Source organism: Microtus ochrogaster, chromosome 1, assembly GCF_000317375.1.
Source record: "Microtus ochrogaster isolate Prairie Vole_2 chromosome 1, MicOch1.0, whole genome shotgun sequence".
Lineage (NCBI taxonomy): Eukaryota > Metazoa > Chordata > Mammalia > Rodentia > Cricetidae > Microtus > Microtus ochrogaster.
In genome coordinates this window covers 19,832,163-19,841,265 of record NC_022009.1, presented here as the reverse complement: position 1 = coordinate 19,841,265, position 9,103 = coordinate 19,832,163, and positions in this window count along the sequence as shown.

Genomic DNA, 9,103 nt, shown 5'->3' with positions numbered 1-9,103 from the left:
ATTCTCTCGGGAAAAGATTGGTGCTGCCAGGAGCAATTGTGTCTCACTATCACGAAACTCTGAGTTAGATTAAAGGCCATTTTCTACAGCTCTTTGAAGAGGTTGAAGAGAGAGAAGGGGTGGGAGAGGACAAGGAGAGAAGGACAGTAGGAGTCAACCACTCAGCCACCCAGCCACCCAGCCACCCAGCCACCCAGCCACCTAGCCAGCCTAGGAGTAAGAGTGAAAGATACAAGCCTCTTGCTAACCCCAAAACGGCTCTCTTTATTAAGTGGCTTGGCTCTAGAGGAGGTCCAGGAGTCCACGGGGATGTCCCCAGCTAGGACCCTGGGCAGTGGAGGAGAGGGTGCCTGAACTGGCCTTGTCCTGTAGTCAGACTGATCTTGAATATCTTGAATATTACCATAAAACTTTCGTCCAGCAACAGATGGAGATAGAGACAGAGACCCACTTCAGAGCACTGGACTGAGCTCCCAAGGTCCAGTTGAAGAGCAGAAGGAGGGGAATATGAGCAAAGAAGTTGGGACCAGGAGGGGTTGGTCCACCCACTGAGACAGTGGGACTGATCTAATGGGAGCTCACCAAATCCAGCTGGACTGGGACTGAACGAGCATGTGATCAAAGTGGACCCTCTGAATGTGGCTGACAATTGGGGCCGACTGAGAAGCCAATGATAAGGGCACTGGGATTTGTCTCTACTGCATGTACCAGCTTTTTGGGATCCTAGTCTATTTGGATGCATACCTTCCTAAGCCTGGATGTAGGAGGAGGGCCTTGGACTTCCCACAGGGCAGGGTACCCTTCCTCTCTTAGGACTGGAAGTAAGTAGAAATTTTGATTGATATTATTTATAAAATAATAAAATAAAATAAACAAAAAATAAAGTAAGAAACACAGAAGTAAGAAAAGGAAAAAGCCCAGAGGCAAAAGGTAGATGGGATAGTTTAAGAAAAGCTGACTGGAAACAAACAAAGCTAAGGTTGGGCATTTATAAGAAAGAATAAGACTCCAGTGTGATTCATCTGTGAGCTGGGTGGTGGGCCTCCAAAAGGTCAAAGACCAATGAGAAACCAAACTAACCAAACAAACAAGCCAACAGCAACGGAGGCCATAGACTGCGCCATTGCAGTCAGCAGTCACAGCTCCGAGGGCTCTGAGACAAGGGTAGACAGGGCTTACAGCAGCCATAGGAGGCTTGGCCTCAGGGAGATGCATGCCTAGGTCTCCACAAGCCCATAAGGCAGGAGAGGAAGACAATACCAGGGCACTGAGTTCTAATAAGATCCTGACTGACAGGAGGCTCCTCCTCCAACAAAAGGGTGGATCCTGAAGTTCCCTTCACAAGGAAACTGCAGAGGGCCCAACGTCTGGAGATAATTCTGCCCCAGGACCGTGCTTAAGGAGATGTGTCAAGGGACAGTGCACACCATGATGGGGACAGCAGTGCTCAAGCCATGTGTTTTGAACAGCACACAGAAGTGTCCATTTGTCTATCCTGCAAGACACAGAGCAGCTGCCGTACACACATGGATCCCAGTGCCTCCCAGCTTGGGAACTGCTGGCCCAGCTTTCAGTCAAGGAACCAGGGCCTTAAAGGGTAAGCTGGCCTCATCGCACCCCTTTGATCTCCTAAGGAGTTTTAGGTCTTTTTCCTTCTTGTTCTAATTTGTACTTATCAGCCAGTAAGTCAGCTCAGACAGGGCAGGGCAATGGAGGCAGAGGTGGTGGCAGCTGAGTCCCGCAGCCCAGCATCAGAGTAATAAAGGATACTCAGAAGGACCTAGGGAGTCTGAAAGCACCCGAAGTTCCCAGGATGCAGGGTTCAATGACGGCTATCTAGATAGCTACAGGATGCATGGCTACCCAGGCTGGTAACAGGCAAACAAGATCCTGAGCTATATACACCAGGTCCCAAGTATGTGATATGTCATGAACTTTGCATATATTATCAGATGTGTGTTTGCACATGTGTGTGCATGTATGTGTGTGAGTGTTTCCATTAAATATAAGACAAGGACCAGGGATGCTAAAGTGCTTGTTAATATTCAGGAAGCCCTGAGTTCAACCCCCAGAATAAACTTGTGTGACATGAGGTTGTAATCCTAGGACTGGAAGGAGAAACACGAGGATCAGAAGTTTAAGCTGACATCTGGATACTTAGTGATTTTGAGGTAAGCCTGGGCTATGTGAGACCATCTCAAAAATAGATCGAAATAAAATAACAACAAAAGCAATCAATCAGCTAATCAATGCGTGTCTATATCAATTAAAACACCGCAGCTGTTTAGAACAAAGAGGGACTCACAATTGACCTGACCCATCTTCTCCTGCCAGTAAAACCCTGTCCCCCGTTGTGGGTGCCTTTGTCTTGTGGCGGTCAGTCTGCTGTGTGCTTCTCATGTAATAGCAGACATACCCATGCCCACTAGGCTGCAGGCACTGTTCTGAGTTTACATACAGACACGAAGACACCCATCTTGAATGCCACTGATTTTCCAAACCTGTTTTCTGCTTGATATGTATAGGAAGTTTTTCCTAAATGAGTACTTACAAATCTGTCTCCTCTTCTAAAAATTTATTCTCCAGTTTAAAAAGTAGCACCTACATCTGGTAAGAACTCCAGGGGGAGCGTGGCGAACAGACGGTAACATTTCCTGCCTGCTGGTTTCATTTGGCTTGAAGTACGTTTCCATTGTCTAGGTACCTCATTCACGACTCTATAGTTTTAACTTCTAAAAACCAGGATTACCACCCCACTTCCTCACATCACACACCCTCATTACTTTTCTATTGTGATAAAACACCACGATCAAGGCAACTGTTAAAAGGAAGCATTTAATTGGGTTTACAGTTCCAGAGGGTGAGAGTCCGTGGTGGTAGCATGAAGCCGTGAAGCAGGAACAGCTGAGATCTCATATCTCAAAACCACAAGCAGAAGGCAGAGAACACACTAGGAATGACATTACTCTTTTGAAATCTCAAAGCCCACTCCCAGTGATACACCTCCTCCAACATACTTAATTATGTAAAGATGTGTTACACATATCCTGCAGAATATTACTTTAACTGTGTAAAGGTGTGTTACATTTGTTTATGTTAGAGAATATTGTTTTACCTGTGTAAAGGTGTGTTACATTTGCTTATGTTAGAGAATATTGTTTTAACTGTGTAAAGGTGTGTTACATTTGTTTATGTTACAGAATATTACTTTAACTGTGTAAAGGTGTGTTATATTTGTTTATGTTAGAGAATATTACTTTAACTGTGTAAAGGTGTGTTACATTTGTTTATGTTAGAGAATATTATTTTAACTGTGTAAATGTGTGTTATATTTGTTTATGTTAGAGAATATTACTTTAACTGTGTAAAGGTGTGGTACATTTGTTTATGTTAGAATATTTAACTGTGTAAAGATAACACTGTTACATTTGTTTCTGCTGCCTTTGTTAACAAGGTAAAGATGTGTTACATTTGCTTCATTTGCTTAACTATGTAAAGAGGTTGCATTTATTTCACCTTGCCTGCCTAAGGCACCTGATTGGTCTAATAAAAAGCTGAATGACCAATAGCTAGCAGGAGAGGGATAAGAGAGGCTGGCGGGCAGAGAGAATAAGTTGGAGGAGAAATTTAGGCTCAGAAGGAGAGAGAGGAGGAGAGAACTAGGTAGAAAGAGAAGGACATGCCTGGGGCCAGAAGCCAGGCAGCTGCCAGCCGGCCAGATACAGAATAAAACATGGAAAAAAGAAAAAAAAAAGGAAAGGTAAAAAGCCCTGAGGCAAAACATAGATGAAGAGAAACAGGCTAAGTTATAAGAGCTAGTGGGACAAGCATAAGGCATTCATAACTAGTAATAAGTCTCCAGGACATAATTTGGGAGTTGGTTGGTGACCCCAAAGAAAAAGCCTGGTACAGGCCACACCTTATAATCCTTCCCAAACAGTTCCACTAGTTAGAGATCAAGTATTCAAACATATGAGCCTATCATTCAAGCCACCATTACACCCAAGTACAAAGAAAAACTTAAATACTGACCACCTTTTTTTTTTTGACAAGGTCTTATTATACAATCCTGGGTAGCCTGGAGCACACTATGAAGTCCAGGCTGACCTTGAACCCACCATGCACAGCCACGTTCTTTTTAAGAAAAGATTATTTTAAAAATTATGTGTTTATGTACATATCTGTGTGTGCATGTGCACATGAGTGCAGGCGCCCACAGAGGCCAGGTGTCAGAGCTCCCGGACTAGGGTTAAAGGCAGTTGTTAGCTGACTGGCGTGGGTGCTGGGAAATGAACTCGGATCCTCTGGAAGAGCAATGGTTACTCCTAACCACTGTGACATCTCTTCAGCTACCACCACATTCCTTTTTGGATTGCTGCATGTTGATTCACTGAGCAAAGGTGGCATTCTGTAACCACTCCCCTTTGGCTAGGTTTCATTCAGATGGTTTTCTTCAGTGACAACAAAGGATGCAGCGAGCACCCCAATATCTACAGATTACCAAAAAAGGATGCAGTGAGCACCACGATATCTACATATTTTCACAAAGGATGCAGTGAGCACCCCAATATCTACATGTTCCTACATAGGATGCAGCGAGCACCCCAACATCTACTGTTTCTACAAAGGCTGCAACAAGCACCCTGATACCTACAGGTTTTCACAAAGGGTGCAGCGAGGACCCTGATATCTACATATTCCGGTGTGTTTATTGGTCGCTGCCCAGTGGTCTCCGATAACTGACTTCTGCTTTCTCTCACCCTTGCAGCCCCTGAACTTTAGTAGGTACATGCTACATGAAGCAAAGTCTACATCTCCTAGCATCCCTATGGCCATGTGATTATGTTCTAGTCAAGGGGATTTAGCAGCTTCAGGGGTGCGGCCTTAAAGGAAACAAGTACAGCTGGGTACAGTACTCTGAAGGGTGAGGCAGGAGGATCACAACAAAAACACAAACAACAAAAACCAAATTGAGGAGGGTAGATATTTCCCCAAGTTTTTCAGGAGACCCAACCTGGGCTGCGGATGCCGGGCATTGCTCGCCACTGAGCAGGGAAGGCTCAGTTCCAGGAAACAGCACCCCTTTAGGCAGGCGTCCTGGAGTGAAGCCATGCTGTTATGTTCAGGAAGATACGTGCTTCTGCTGTGTCCCAGCCATTGTCAGTTAGGTCTTCACAACAGCATTCGGTCCAACATCATAAATAAAATGAATGCTGTCAAACTTTCAGGTGACTCCAGCCTGTTTATTCTGTTCACCTCCCTCGTCAGGGGCTGCCTCCCGATCACCATCCCTGTCACCACGGGGTCCTCTTCCATTTCCACTGGTCTCTTTCACCCAGCTAACAGATTACTTTCTCCCTGTACTAAACTCTGAGATATCGCACGTGGTTTCTGTCACACTAGGAATGCACATGTGTGTGTGTGTGTGCATGTGTCCCCTCATCTGAGTATGTAGGCAGAACTAAGGTTCTTGCATGGGGCACTGGCTGCCTCCAGTTATACTGAATCACTCAGGCACATTGCTTATCCCAACTTGCCCGAGCTACTGATGCGGGCTTCCTACCCACTTTGCTAGCCAGTTGCCCGTTTGCCAGGATGGAAAGCAGGGTACTTTGTGTTTTGTCTTGAAACGTCCATCCCTGAGAGGAGCCCAGGGTCCTCAGCTCATCCTGGCACTTGTGGGAATCACCACCTTTACAGCCGCACATGGTACCCATGTGAAGAACCAGAGAACAAAGGAAAACCTTGCGTACCCTGGGATGCTGCATCCAGAGACGGAACTCAGTGACTCAACACACCCGCTTCTCTTCTTGTCATTAATTTCAACAACGCAGCTTACCACCTACTTGCGTAGTGTTTACATTGTTTGGGCATCAGGAGTATCTAGAGGACACAAGGCATACAGCAGAAGTCCTGGGGACAAAGCTCAGGGGCAGTACACTTAGTTAGAATGTGCACGGATCTGAGACCAATCCCTAAACCACACACTCAGAGCATAAAGGATGTGTGCAGGCTACATACAAGCACACTATTTTATACAAGGGACCTGTATAGTTCAACTTTTTTTTGTTGTTGTTGTTCCTAAGGGGCGAAGCGCCTTGTACAAAATTGAGGCTTCAAGGTCTGATAAGTTCTAATACAATCTTGATCTCGAGTTTTATGATTGCAGGGCCTATATGGACGTGTGCCAGGGAAAGGATTTCAAGGGCGTTGAGTGTTAAGCAGACCCAGGAGCCAGGGAGTAACGGCCAGGCTGGGCCTACCCGTGGGTAGCCACTCACACAGGGTCTGTGCTGACTGCTGTTTTCGTGCCTCACCTGCTTCAGGAAAGGCATCTCAAGAGTACTGCTCTCTGCACGCCCAGCCCACCTGTGTCTGTCCAGTGTGAGCTTCTGCTGCCACCTCCTGGCAGAGTCTGTCAGGGACACGGCAGAGCCATTTTGTTTCAATGGCTGAGATTTAGGGGCTTTCTGGATCCCAGGGCTCTCGTTTCCTCTAGAACAAAAGGAAAGGCTATCCTGAGCACACTGTTATCCTAGGTGGGGCTGGAAACACTGTCCCTGCTTGGCTCTTCATGATGGCCCACCAGATACAGCTCTCTAGTCCTGTGTGTCCTTGTTGAAGAGGAACAGATCTAGCAGGTGGGCATGATTCGTCCTTGCTTCAGCCTGCCTGGAGAAAGGAAATCTTTGATTTGTGTGTTTCATGAAGAAAACTGAGCGCCAAAGCCCACGATCAGCTTCACCATACTAAAGGATTGCCTTGTCCTCCTAGCCACACACCCACTGACATGGGTCTTGACCTCCCCTTGGTTTAGTTTTGAGTTCCTGAAGTCAAGACCCTTTCCTGCCCATAACCTGCATCCAGCACTGGAGCTGAAAACGGGGAAAATATTCGATGTCCCTTGCTCAACAGAGTTGCCAGCCCATCCAGAACTCTTAAGTAACCCTTCTCTCTAGGCTCTGGCATGGAGGCTGTGAGCCACTGGACTCTTCAAAGAATCACCCATTCCCCTGGATTGTACTAAGTCCCTGCCCAGTAAGTACCCTCAGCCAAGGGCGCTCACTTCTGGAGACAGGTCTCCCCCAGGAGAAGCCTGCAATTACTAACTGGCCCGACCTAGTCCTTGCATCTAGAGCAACTCTGAAGAGGCACGGGGTACGCCGAACTTGCTGTGGGATTGGGGGGAGCTTGTGTGGTGACGGCATGGTGGCTCAACTTTCTCCTCAGCCCTCACAGGTAAAATTCGTGCCCCAGAGAAAGACACCAAAAGGAGACGGGCAACCACTCCCTCCTCTGAAGCAAAGCCTCAGCCCTGGGATATCCGGGATGCTGACTTTGATATGAACAGGTTTCAAGGTGAGACCAGAGACCTGGTGTATTCTCAGGCGGGCCAGTTAATATTATTACATACATAAAATAAATAGTAAGTATGTGCTTACCCAATATTCTCAGAAACAGAAGGAACCATGAACCTGACTTTCCCCTTTGGCACAGCTTGTTCACTTATGTCAAGTTCTGGCTGAATAGTCAGGAAGCCACACTCACGTGACCCTTCAAGGCTCACCTGGCCCATCTCAGGGGAAGATGGTCCCACATGGTTAAAGCCAGTAAAGCATCCTTACATCTGGGATGAAAACCCCTAAGTGAACTGCACTAAAAGGTGGAGGTCTCGTGGGATGCACGTCTGCTATTAACAGCCCAGGCCTCAACTCCAAGATGAGTGTGACTCTCAAGAGGACCTCTTCCTTCCTTCGCTTCCCTGGCAGGTTTCCTGTTATAGACCTATGCTGTTCTGAAGACAGAACATTGTGCCAGGAGAGAGGGAGCAAACTCTTGGCGATTCTGGTACAGAAAGCAAATAACCTGGCTTCCATTGGTTCTCAGAGGCTGAAGTGCCACACAAGGACCTCGTCCAGATCATGCAAATCCTCTGCACACATGCCTGCATCTTGAGGAACTTGTGAAGATGCTGGTTTGTGAGTGTACAGCCTTAGTACACTGAGATTTCTTTCTCCCTCTGCATTTTGACTTAGTGCATGCTTATCACCTGATATGTTCTACCATTAACATGTAATATTTAACTCAGAGGGAGGAAACACAGTGTACATTTACCTGGTGTAAGCCAAAACCAAGTTTACAGGCTTAAAACTTTACTTCAGAACCAAGTGTGGTTTCAAAAATATGCAGAATACGGTACTCTACTTTTTTTTCTTAACTTGACAAAGAATGGACAGAAGGCAAAATGAAAAAAATTTATTTCCTGTGTTTTTATCCATGGTCAATACTGTCTTTTTTCTGATCAATATATGTCAAAGGACCTCTTGGCTGTTATTTCCATTTTAAACAACTGCAGTGTTTACAAGCCGCTTACAGCAATACTCACACACACACAGACACGCACGCGCAAGGACATGTCATATCCTTATCTCTGGTATACTGAATGCCGTGAAGGCAATAACCTTTGAGAGCCCATGATCAGAAAAGGCAAAGCCACATTCCTCCCACGGGCCCACTCACCCGCAACTATTCCCAACATGCCCTCTCCCTTGTCCTCATGCGGAACTCACTGCCAGGCGTGCACAGGGTTAACATAACCAGTGTTGACAATTTACTGAACCTGTTGCTTAAAAAAAGCACACGCCAATACGACCCTCCCTGTTTCTGTTGTTCTGATTTCAGACTCAAGCTTCAAATACAGAGAATTCTGTCCAAAGACAAGCACACCAAACCCAAGGGTCATCTGGAGCAGCCATCGCATCCTCCATGGCCAGTGTGCAGGTGACAGGGATTCATCCTCACTACCTGTCGGAGGACCTCTGCTCCTCCTATCGGTTCCAATGAATCATAATGAAGGGAGAGCCTATACAATAGGTGTGGCGTGACGTCAGAGCTGTGGGTAGCCTACATGGCCACCAGCTTGAGTTCCCCAGACACCTCTATGCTGAGTCCACAAAGCGGACATCAGGATGTTCAGCTTACAGGTGAGCGTCTGCCCCAGTGCAGAAAGAACAGCTGTTCCTAGGCAAGAAAGAAATCCTCAGCTCAAGCACGGTTCCTGACAGGTGACTCCGGGGAGGTGCCTCATCACAAAACAGACCTC